Raw genomic sequence first — 12,833 nt, 5'->3', positions numbered from 1 at the left:
GTAATTGTCCTTGTCAGGGGCCCCCTCTAACCCCCAGACAGGACAGACACAAAAAATGGCTTGTCATTATCATTAGAGGCCTCATATCAGTGACCCAAGATCAATACAATTGTAAGGTAGCTGCTAGGACATCTGTTTCCCGGACACTTATGTAGATGTCTCTCCTCAGGCTCCCCACTAGCCCACAGGTGAGGTATAAAGTCAAGATGACCGCAGCCACTATTATATTAACACTCAGCAAGCTATATGGTAAAAGCAAACAGTAAGCTAAATTAACATTGAAGTCCCACAGCATAAATATCATACATTAAGGTAGTGGGATGTCCCAGGCTATAGAATTGAGTATGAGATAAGAGAGCCATAACATGCAATATATATTATTGGTGTATATACATTGTGAAATAGAGCCAAAATAAAACACTCACTGTGGATATAAGAAATACTATGCCCTACCCATAACTTCTAAGTAAATGATGAAGCCTTGATGGCCGCTGAACACTAGCAGGAGAAAAGTCATAGCATTGTATAGGGGTATGCAATTATGGGCAGCCTGCTATCAAGCAAAAAAAGAGACAGAGTGAAAATAAAAGCAGGCTTCTGTTTTGTTAACAATGGTTGTCCCTTGGAGCATGAGGGTCGTTAAGATGACATGAACCTCTGCTACTCATCTATCCGATCCCCATCTTAACGCAAATGACAAGAGAGGCCCCTTCCCACACCTCAAACAGTCTCTGCAGTTCAGGGTGCCCTACTAACGCAGACTGGGCCATACAGAGAGACAACAGGGAGCAAAGGAGCGGGTCCATGCTAGTTGAAAATTGACGAGAGGCCAAGGCCCCGTTCAACACGGGAACACCATCCTCCACTGTATCTGCAAATCCCTCAGAGTCCAGACCCGCCACCATCACCTTCAGGACTCGCAGCGCGGGAATCGGCCATATTGCGTCCTCCCCAGGGGCTGCGACTGCAAGGCTGTCTCTCACAGGTGTTCTCCCAGAGGCCAAAGGAGCAGGCATCCCCAATTCAGAAGCTCCGCTCTCACCGACAGGCACATCCGACTGTCCTGGGTTGTTGTCCGGTAAGTCTCCACCCCAATCCTGGACCACATTTTCGGCTGCTCCAAAGCCCCTTGCAATCAGTAGTCGCAGCTTACAAAAGTGAGAGTCCATCAGGGTAAATATTTCTGCGTCGCTCAGCGCTGCCGTCATGGTCTCAGCGCGCGTGGTTATCTCACTTATAATTTTATCAACTCTGCGCAGAGCTCTGTGGTTGCGGGCTGTATCTTAAGCGCAGTTCCGGTGAAAAGGCCTCACAATCAACAGTTAGTCAGGGCCTCAGATCAGATGCGTTATAGGCTAGAATAAACATGCCATTGTGGTCGTGGAGTCTTCACACATTAGCCCTACATCAGAATCCTATGCTCCAAGACACTGTAGGACACAATATCTCTAAAGGCCCTCAGTATAATGCAGGAGCTTCAGTATAATGCAGCCATCTTGATTGGCTGTTGGCTCCGCCCCCCCTGTTATAATTTTTAAGCTAAACAACTAACATATTAAAGTTAATAAACATTAATTAAAACCTACTGACCTATATTTTCTCCAAAACAAAGTTTCATAACGTTCTAAAAGTTATATCTTTTATTCGCCGATGATGTCACGTTATCCTGCCCACTATTTTCAGCACTGCATGTTCAAAATACTTAAACCAATAACTTTGTGTAGGTTTAAAACCTAGGTATTGTAAACGGATTGGTACAGAGCAAAGGATACCCACGGAGTGGGTTTGGAAAACAATTAAATTTGAAGACAAGATTTCTGATATACGGTAGAGATATGTTAATGAAATGCTATTGATAAAAAGCGTATTTGGGGTAGTTAGTTAACAGGCATACAAAATATTTACTTACAGTGGCCCTTTAAAGGTGTCCATGCTCCAATTTCTTAACAGAATGCCCAGTTTCTGGCTTTTCTTCAACACTTAAAGGGACATGAAACCCAAATTTTTTCTTTCATGATCTAGAAAGAGCATACAATTGTAAACAACTTTGTAATTTACTTCTGTTATCTGTTTTGCTTCATTCTCTTGATATTCTTTGCTGAAAAGCATATCTAGATATGCTTAGTAGCTGCTGATTGGTAGCTGCACATAGATGCCTCCTGTGATTGGTTCACTGTGTGCATTGCTATTTCTTCATTAAAGTATATCTAAATAATAAAGCAAATTAGGTAATAGAAGTAAATTGGAATAATGTTTAAAATTATATTCTCTACCTTAATCATGAAAGAAAATGTTTGGGTATAGTGTCCCTTTAACCCTTTTTCTCCCTCTTTGTTCTCTTTTCCTTTTTTTTTTTTTGCTTTCATCTCTCTCCTTCCCTTCCTTACTTCTTCATATAATTCCCTACACTTACTATTTTACTATAATTGGTCCATAAGTGGCCTTGTGTACATTCAAAGGGATAGAAAAAAATGAGAATAACTTGCATATCTGTTTACCTGTTACGGAATCTTTTTTTTTTGTACTAATTCTACACCAATGTATTTTTATCATGTTTCTGTATGTTTTAAAATTATCCCCAATCATTTTTTGACAAATATTCTTCTTATTAATTATTAATATTCACGTGTAATTTGTATATTGGTGCCATGAATAAAGGATTCCAAAGTGATGACGATGTCTAAATATCTAAACAATTAAACTAACCAACTAAAATAAAATATGTGCAAACGCGGGGGGCGTGACCAAGCCGCAGCCATGATAAGACACATAATTGTGCAGCTCCGAACTTATCATACAGAAACTGTTGGTTTTTATCTTAATATCTCAAGCTTTTTGCATAGTAATAGTGATGGCGCGAATAGTTCGCCGGTGAATAGTTCCCGTCGAACATAGCATGTTCGCGTTCACCTCGACGGGCGAACATATGCAATGTTCGATCCGCCCCCTATTCGTCATCATTGAGTAAACTTTGACCCTGTACCTCACAGTCAGAATACACATTACAACCAATCAGCAGCAGACCCTCCCTCTCAGGTCCTCCCACCTCATGGACAGCATCCATTTTAGATTAATTTGGAAGCTGCATTCTTAGTGAGAGGAGGGACAGTGTAGCTGCTGCTGATTTAATAGGGAAATCGATAGCTAGGCTAGTGTATTCAGTGTCCACTACAGTCCTGAAGGACTCATCTGATCTCTGTTGTAAGGACAGCACCCCAAAAAGCCCTTTTTAGGGCTAGAACATCAGTCTGCTTTTTTTTTTTCCCTGTGTAATTTAATTGCAGTTGCCTGCCTGCCAGCGTGTGTCAGGCTCACAGCGTATACTGTGCCCACTTGCGCAGTGCCACCACTCATATCTGTTGTAACAGTAGTGTACATTTAAAAAAAAAAAATTTTGACTGTGAAATAATAGCAGACAGTTGCCAGTACCCAAGATGGCCGCCAATAAGGCAGATGGGGAGGGTTAGAGAGCGGTTTTGGGGGGGATCATTGAGATTGGGGGCTAAGGGGGGATGCTACACCACAGAATATGTAAACCTTTCATTTTAGTACTGGCAGACTTTCTGCCAGTACTTAAGATGGCGGGGACAATTGTGTGGTGGGGGAGGGAAGGGAGCTGTTTGGGAGGGATCAGGGGGTCTGATGTGTCAGGTGGGAGGCTGATCTCTACACTAAAGCTAAAATTAACCCTGCAAGCTCCCTACAAACTACCTAATTAACCCCTTTACTGCTAGCCATAATACACGTGTGATGCACAGCAGCATTTAGCGGCCTTCTAATTACCAGAAAGCAACACCAAAGTCATATATGTCTGCTATTTCTGAACAAAGGGGATCCAAGAGAAGCATTTACAACCATTTGTGCCATAATTGCACAAGCTGTTTGTAAATAATTTCAGTGAGAAACCTAAAATTGCGAAAAAAAAATAAAAAATTTTTTTATCGCATTTGGCGGTAAAATGGTGGCATTAAATATACCAAAATGGGCCTAGATCAATACTTTGGGTTGTCTACTACACTACACTTAAGCTAAAATTAACTCTACAAGCTGCCTACATGCTCCCTAATTAACCCCTTCACTGCTGGGCATAAACACGTGTGGTGCGCAGTGGCATTTAGCAGCCTTCTAATTACCAAAAAGCAACGCCAAAGCCATATAAGTCTGCTATTTCTGAACAAAGGGGATCCCAGAGAAGTATTTACAACCATTTATGCCATAATTGCATAAGTTGTTTGTAAATAATTTCTGTGAGAAACCTAAAGTTTGTGAAAAAGTGAACAATTCTTTTTTATTTGATCGCATTTGGTGGTGAAATGGTGGCATGAAATATACCAAAATGGGCCTAGATCAATACTTTGGGTTGTCTACTACACTACACTTAAGCTAAAATTAACTCTACAAGCTCCCTAAATGCTCCCTAATTAACCCCTTCACTGCTGGGCATAAAACACGTGTGGTGCACAGTGGCATTTAGCAGCCTTCTAATTACCAAAAAGCAACGGCAAAGCCATATAAGTCTGCTATTTCTGAAAAAAGGGGATCCCAGAGAAGCATTTACAATCATTTATGCCATAATTGCATAAGTTGTTTGTAAATAATTTTTGTGAGAAACCTAAAGTTTGTGAAAAAGTGAAAAAAAATTTTTATTTGATCGCATTTGGCGGTGAAATGGTGGCATGAAATATACCAAAATGGGCCTAGATCAATACTTTGGGTTGTCTACTACACTACACTTAAGCTAAAATTAACTCTACAAGCTCCCTACATGCTCCCTAATTAACCCCTTCACTGCTGGGCATAAAACACGTGTGGTGAGCAGTGGCATTTAGCAGCCTTCTAATTACCAAAAAGCAACGCCAAAGCCATTTAAGTCTGCTATTTCTGAACAAAGGGGATCCCAGAGAAGCATTTACAACCATTTATGCCATAATTGCATAAGTTGTTTGTAAATAATTTCTGTGAGAAACCTAAAGTTTGTGAAAAAGTGAACATTTTTTTTTTATTTGATCGCATTTGGCGGTGAAATGGTGGCATGAAATATACCAAAATGGGCCTAGATCAATACTTTGGGTTGTCTACTACACTACACTTAAGCTAAAATTAACTCTACAAGCTCCCTACATGCTCCCTAATTAACCCCTTCACTGCTGGGCATAAAACACGTGTGGTGAGCAGTGGCATTTAGCAGCCTTCTAATTACCAAAAAGCAACGCCACAGCCATATAAGTCTGCTATAATGGCATGTCTGGCACACAGTGTTGGGGCAAGGGTACATCTGACCACTGATACCTGGTCTGCAAAGCATGGTCAGGGCAGGTATATCACCTACACTGCGCACTGTGAAGCGGGCGTAACTCTTACACTACCTGATCGATACAACATCATACCTGATGTTTTAAAGCACGTTATTCCAAACAATTTAGGAATGTTAGGTGATTTATGCCTTTTATGGATTAAAACCAGACTCTGCATCAACTATGTAATTTTCCATGGGAGTTTTGCCATGGACCCCCCTCCGGCATGCCACAGTCCAGGTGTTAGTGCCCTTGAAACAACTTTTCCATCACTATTGTGGCCAGAAAGAGTCCCTGTGGGTTTTAAAATTCGCCTGCCTATTAAAGTCTATGGCGGTTCGCCCGGTTCGCCCGTTCCCGAACTTTTGGGGAAGTTCGCGTTCACCGTTCACGAACCCAATTTTTTAGGTTCGCGACATCACTACATAGTAACCATCTCTACTACACAAAAAATCAATCCTGATTCTGGATATACTAGCATTACTGTCATCAACTCAAGCAGAAGGGCTAACTTAGCACATTCAATACGGAGCGTTGCGGCCCACCTCACAACACCATCTACCCCCCCCTTCCGGTGTGTGGGCTAACTGGGAGAGCTGTATTTACTTACTGATACTTTTACAGGGTTTAGCATTATCTGGATTTTAGTCACCCATGGAGGAGGACCTCACCTGACAGATATAGGTGCTTTTGGACAATTTAAAGCATTGAATGTGCAGTAACTTCGAAGACCTTACAGATATCATTAGAGCGGCTATAGACAGGGGACATAAGGACGCGGTTAAGATGGTGGATAACAAGAGGGAAGATCTGCCACATGAAACGACAAGCGGTGGTGAGATCAGTACCCCCTCCAAGTTGGATCTTGAAATTAGGACAAGAGAGCCACTGAAGCAGCTGGGAACTATTTCTCATCCTAGAGAGTTCATGCTTCCTATGTCCTCGCTTAGTTCTCCCACATCCGCCAGGCTTAATAATCCACAAACGGAGTTCTCTGCAGCTGTGACCCAGGTAGGTGCGGCTGGCCACCGGGTGCACAGTGAGACCTTGGTTAGAGAAGGGGGACCCCCTGAGCAAGCCCCTGGCACAAGGGGAAAATGACGAGACATCCAGTGCTGCATATACACAGCGGACGCCCCGATATCCACACTCCACATCTTATATGCCCTTACTAAGGCTACCGGACTTACGCTTCCCTAGATTGGCCCATCTCCCAAAGAGAGGTTGTGGATGAAGGGACTACCGTCTCTGGCAAATTTACTATAGAGCACCTCATCACTTACCTTTCGAGAACTCGTGCTGCTAGTATCAATATTGCCCTCTTTCATCCTTATATTGCATGGGAGGGCAGGTTCTATGCCCCACTACCACCTTACAGATTAAATGTTTGCTTGTTAACTTATGTGTTCCTACCCCATTAAGTTAGCTTTGGGGCTCTAATGTTTCTCCAGGTTCTTATTGTAGATTTGTGGTTGTCATTCCAAATGTTTTCATGATTATATATATATGACTTTTATTATGCTTTTACCTGCCTCATTAGTTAAGTTCAAATTCTCCACTGGGTACACAGATATCTACTTGTGGGCACCCAATATGAACCTATTTAAGTGTACTTTGACTAAGCATATGCAACTTATCCATTTTTACTGCTAACTGATTTCTGCTCCCTCTGTTTAACTAACTATGCTACATCAGTTCAAGATACTTAGAGGGAATTATATAGATCACTAGTACTGACTGTTACTAGACCTATATATCAAGAGATAGTCTAATCCATGCTATGATACTCATATTTCCTGCCCTATAACACCTTGGTACCCCCAGGATATCTACCCTGAGATAAATATATGCACTGACTCCTCCTTCCAGTCTGCCAATATAGGGTGCACCCCATAATTACACTAAGGTATATATTATACCCCTCTGCATTCAATCATAAACTATCTCCAAACCTACAGTAACCCGTTGTCCATTACACATCTCCAATAAGATACTCCCTAATAGAATTAAACACCTTGTATTCCCTTGTGCTAGCCTTTTCATATGACAGGTCATCTTGACCGCCCTCCATCATTTGCAGCTAAATATACCCCCCTTACTATTATCTTTAAGATTCTGTGAGTCCTCCTCCAAATACTGAAGCATCCACCCAGAGCGTATGAAGCCACTTTTTAAATTAACCTTCAAACTATACCCATAAATCTGCCAGCCCCTCTTGTTCTTAATTTTAGACACCAGTTGCTAATTTTTTTTTTCCAACTAGCTCTCCCGAGTGGCTCTTGCCTGCTGTCCTATTGCTCTATAACTAATTATTGGTGATATCAATCACGCCACTAGGCTGCATAAGGAAAAATGAGGTCCATCGCTCTTTGTCCTAGTTTACTTTTTTCCGCATTTGATAGCTAGAATACAGCTATGGTTTTCTCACAATACTGTGTGCAGCTAGTCGTAACTGTCTATATATTTATTATTTAAGGTGATCCACCTTAGAATATATTTATTATCTCTGTCATAAATATTAGTGTCACTGCTAATTTAACTTTGCCTAAGGTACCTGTGCTAGTCTGCTGTGTAACTTGCATAGGTCTATATAATATGGCTAGCCTGCTTTGTACTGTTTTTGTTTGCAGACCAATTACCCTCTGTGACGGGGTGTTGCTTTACGGTACATATATACTTTCTTAAGGTGACTGAAAATAGCTGGTATACCGATTATCAGGGTAAAATAACATCCCCCATAAGCTATAGATAATTTTAACCCATATATGTGGAATATATCTGTTCTCTCGCTATTACTAAAATATACCCATTGTAATATTTCTGAGCTCTAAAATGGTTTAATACAGCTCTTGGCTACGGGAGTCTTAACTGTTGGCCTTCCTGATAAACCACCTTATATATAGGGTCATTGAAGGTATAGTAACAACCACTGTGATCAAATATAACTTACGTTATTTCTGAACCTCAAGTTATCAAGGGAAGTTGCTCTGAGGTATGTAACGCTCCGATATCCACACACTAGTAAAGAGTACTGTTGAGGTGTATACTAATCATTTTAGACCTGAAATCGGTAATGTATGGCAAAACTAAGCTAGCCTACATGTCATTGTGTTCCCTACAACTATCTGGTTATATAGGATGAGGATATCTTTAGGAGAACTCCACACTTTGCCCTTGGTTCTTCCCATCTTTAGTGCTACAACTCACAAGGCACAATACACATTTTTAAGTCACACTTTGTACTATCTCATAACAGACATGAACTACTGTGACACAATCCCTGTTCTATGCATTATGCGGGATATCCTTGCTGTAAGGGATACATGTATAATAATTTGTAAGGTATTGCTCTAGTCTATGTTTGATCTATTATCTGGGTAATATATATTGGTATCACTCTTAACTCAACTTTATCAAAGGTGTATGTACTAGTCTGTTGTTTAACTCTCTTCAGTCTATATAATACTGTTTGCCTGCTTTGCACAGTTTCTGTTGGTAGACCTCACTGTATACTTGATAAAATCCAGGTGACCTACTTATATTTATTGCCATTAACATAAGTCCTATATGATCTACGGTACACAGATACTTTCAGTACAGCTGAAAGATAGGTGCAGTACTATACATATCTCCCTCCACTTCCTTATAGTGAATATACTGCTCTCATTTTATTAGCTATAACTCCATGTCATTTTCAAAGCCTCACCCCTTTATTCCCCGCCACCCAAATATTTTTGAACGGCTTCTGTCCGTCGACTCAACTCGCTCTCCCCTTATACACTTTTGTCCAAGAGTGACCAAAACCAAAAGCCAATTCCTATAGATTTAGTCCTATTTCCTCTATGTCCTTCTAGGGTTACATTGTAGGAGAGTTCATTTATATATATTCACCTCAAACTCTAGATTTCTATATCTCCCCACAAGCACTCAAAATGTTAGACATAGCTTTATATCTTGGGGATATGGCTCCTCCATCACTTACAGTACATGTATATCTTGTCATACTAGAGCACAGTATTGATGTCTCAGAAAGTAAACTATTATCTAAGTTGTACTGTTTATGTGGTCACAATGAACATCCTAGCCCTGTGTCATCCTTATTTATGGACAAATTTGTTTTGTTGTATTTTCTAGCAACTTAAATAAAAAAAAAAAAAAGTGCAAACGCCCCATGGGGACTAAGTGATGATGAGAAATTACTAAAGTGTGAAATATGGTTTTATTGCCCTATAAACAATTTTATATCTGATTTTTTTATTTATTCCCCTGGGGCTCCTGATTGTAATATAAATATCCAATATGTTTAATTCTTATTGAATTTGGTATGCCTATTGCCACCTATTAATAACTTCGGTATGTAGTCTATAGCCTTAAAGGAAAAGTACTGTAAAGGATTTTTGCTGTGTGACAAAAAATGTCTAGCTACTGGGGTTTTTGGTTTTTCATCTGTAAAGGATAGGAGATGCTCCCTTATCCTATCTTTGGGCATTCTTGAGTTATGTCCTACATATTGCTTATTACAAAGTTGACATGTTATTAGGTAAACAACAAAGGTGGAATTGCAGGTAAGATTATGTTTAATTTTATAAGAATTTCCCGTCTGGCTGGAAGTGAGATTGGTATCCACATTAGCATATTCACAAGATTTGCAGGGTTTAGTACCACATTTATAGAAACCTTTTTTTCGGTTCCAGCCAAGTTCTTTTAGGGATTGATGTTTTATTATCAAAATGCCTTTTGAGGCCATAACCAATGGTATATGCTTTTTTTTAAACAAATTTAACATTTTCTATCACTTCTTTAGCCAATAATTTAATCCAATTATTTTATCCAATAATTTAAATTCTTCTTGATAATTGAGCATATTTGTTTGTACTGTCTGCTATATGCAGTTGAAAAAACTTCTGTTGATTGTGTAAAATTGGAATCATTGTGGACTTTGTCTTTTAAGAGATTATTTCTATCCATATGTAAAACCTCTTGTGCTATTATTTCAAGTCTTTTTTTTTATAGCCTCTAGCTACAAATCTGTTCCTCTGCTTGCATCTTGTACTTTGTGGTATTGGTACAGTTTCTCCGTAGGCGCATATATTGGCCCTTAGGAATGCCTCTTTTTGATGTTCAGGATGGTGAGAGTTGGCCCTTAGGATAGTGTTATCTGATGTAGGTTTACGTTAGGTCTCTGTTTCAATTTTATTCGTAGATAATTTCAGCAGCACATCCAAAAAGGCCAACTCTGTAACTGAGCTGTTGTAGGTGAATTTTAAATTCATGTCATTGCTATTTATGTAGTCTATAAATTCCTGGAGTTGATCAGTATTGCTCTTCCAGACCAATAGCAGGTCATCTATATACCTATAATAGGCTTTTATATGTGTTTTGAAGGGATTGCTATGCGAGTAGACTCTTATTAGCTCACAAAAACGTAGGTATAAATTTGCATAGGAGGGGACAAATTTTGCCTACATTGCTGTGCCACATTTTTATACATAGAAATTTCCCATAAACAAAAAATAGTTATGTGTCAAGAGGTATCCTGTATCGTTTGGAATGAATATTCTGAAAATTGATTTTCAGAATATTCCTCTTCTGCACTGTTCAGTATTTGCTTTGTTTAAAATGAAAAAAATACTAAATATTCTCTAGCATTTCATTAGTTTTGTAATGTTCCTTTACTGCAGGTGAAAAAAAGTCACCTATAGCTTTACACTTAGCAATATATGCGCTGGGGGAGCCACACTAATCCTGACCCTTCTTTACAGAGCACAGTACCACGCTATTAGGAGGCTTTCCTCAGCAGATTCTAAAGCCTGCGCTAAAAGAACGTCTCCTTTACTGCAGGCTCTGGGATCCACCAGGCTAAGCCCCCTAATGTGGCCCTGGGCTCTATGAAATATGGTTAGGATTACTGCAGCTCCCAAGTGTGCTATAGGTAAGTATTTTACCTTTTAAAGATAATTTAAAGGAAACAAATATATACTGATGAATTTCATTACTATATATTTGTTTTCTTTAAAATTGGTTAATGCATTCATTTTGATATGTGTTTTAATCTCAGATTTTCATTCATAACAAAACAAATGCACGTCTAAGAGAACCACGAGAACGAATAAAATTAAATAATAGAAGTAAACTGTAAAGTTGTCTTTACAAGCTCTACCTGAATTACATACCTCACAACACTGGGTATCAGGTACTCAGGAGATTGATGTAGGCCAGTCACCATTTTGCGGTTGGAGCTGTGTTGGGAGGGTGGGATTGTGGGTGTGTCTGTGTGGTCAGTAGGTGTGTCTATGCGGTTTGTGGTCATGTCTGGGTGCTGCGTGGGTAGGGCTAAGGGAAGTTCTTTATATTGGGACACATGACTGTCTCAGAGGGACAGTCGAAACAGAGCTTATATTAAAGGAACACATTTTTTTTCTTTCATAATTCAGAAAGAGCATGTGATTTTAAACAACTTTCCAATTTACTTCTATTATTTAATTTGCTTCCATCTCTTTTTATCCTTTGCTGAAAGGTTTATCTAGGTGAGCTCAGGAGCAGCAAAGAACCTAGGTACTAGTTGCTGATTGGTGGCTGCATATATATACACTGATTGTCATTGGCTTACCCATGTGTTCAGTTAGAAACCTGTAGTGCATTGCTGCTTCTTCAACAAATGATACCAAGAGAATGAAGCAAATTTGCTAATAATAGCAAACTGGAAAGTTGTTTAAAATTGTGTGTTCTATCTATATCATGAAATATTTTCTTGGGGTTTTATGTCCCTTTAAGGATCTGTCTCTCTTAAAGGGACACTGAACCCATTTTTTTTTCTTTCGTGATTCAGATAGAGCATGCAATTTTAAGCAACTTTCTAATTTACTCCTATTATCAATTTTTCTTCGTTCTCTTGCTATCTTTATTTAAAAAAGAAGGCATCTAAGCTTTTTTGGTTCAGACCTCTGGACAGAATTTTTTATTGGTGGATGAATTTATCCACCAGTCAGCAAGGAAAACCCAGGTTGCTCACCAAAAATGGGCCGGCATCTAAACTTACATTTTTGCATTTCAAATAAAGATACCAAGAGAATGAAGAACATTTGATAATAGGAGTAAATTAGAAAGTTGCTTAAAATTTCATGCTCTATCTGAATCACGAAAGAAAAAATTTGGGTTCAGTGTCCCTTTAAATACGGACAGTTGGGAGGTCTGGAATTATGAAAGTTTAATTTTGACGCTACTGTCTCTTAAACCAAGGATTAGCGTTAGCATCACATGATAGTATTTATAGCCATCATTAGCTAGACCTCTATAATCAATCACCAAACATATACTGAGTCCACTTTAAACAGTGTGTTACCTTTTTGTAACCTATATTTAGTTAGCAAAAATAAAGAAATAGAAAAAAAACACTATGAAATCATATTAACATTAGTTAACATCACAATCTTTATTAAAAAGACAGTAAACACTTTAAGATTATAATGTAAAATGGCGTATAGTAAAGCATTTACATTGTACAAAAGTACTAATGATAATTTTTCATTTGAACCTTGT

Source organism: Bombina bombina, chromosome 6 (assembly GCF_027579735.1).
Source record: "Bombina bombina isolate aBomBom1 chromosome 6, aBomBom1.pri, whole genome shotgun sequence".
Lineage (NCBI taxonomy): Eukaryota > Metazoa > Chordata > Amphibia > Anura > Bombinatoridae > Bombina > Bombina bombina.
The sequence above is the reverse complement of the archived record's forward strand: the minus strand, read 5'-3'. Positions refer to the sequence as shown.